Genomic DNA, 542 nt, shown 5'->3' on the forward strand with positions numbered 1-542 from the left:
AAAAAGTAAACGTACTTTGGGCTGCTCAAGTCCCCGCAAAAGGAACTTCCAGTTCCCGACTTGCGCTATTCACCGATGGAGAAAACACTGTAAGAACTCTAGGCTGTTTATTCTTTTCGCTGTCCAATGGCAGAGAAGCCCATACTTCTGCATGCAGCTGATTAGCTACTGTAAAAGCCCCGCTCCGAGCACGAACCAATGACATCTCCGAGCCAAGATTCTTGGAAACAGCTTCTGGCTTGGAATGCGTGACATTGAGACAGCTTCTCGCTTGTAAACAAGGTCGAGTCTGGGCTGGCCCCAGCCCACGCTGTCCGGGGTCCTGTCACAAAAGGCTGATCTTGAGCCCACGTACCTCCTGACGGCCGCTTTGGCTTCCTGCTGTCCCCTTACCCCTCACAGCTTCGGGTGCCAGGCCTCCGCGTCCTGGAGGCGGGGCCCAAAGTTCTTTATCTGAGCTGACGGGCGCGGCTCCAAGCTCAGGAAGCTCTCCAAGTTCCAGTGGCTCCTCCCGGTTGGAGCTTCGCGGGCGGGGGATGCGG

The sequence above is a fragment of the Neophocaena asiaeorientalis genome, unplaced genomic scaffold (assembly GCF_003031525.2).
Source record: "Neophocaena asiaeorientalis asiaeorientalis breed wild unplaced genomic scaffold, Neophocaena_asiaeorientalis_V1.1 scaffold70, whole genome shotgun sequence".
Taxonomy (NCBI): domain Eukaryota; kingdom Metazoa; phylum Chordata; class Mammalia; order Artiodactyla; family Phocoenidae; genus Neophocaena; species Neophocaena asiaeorientalis.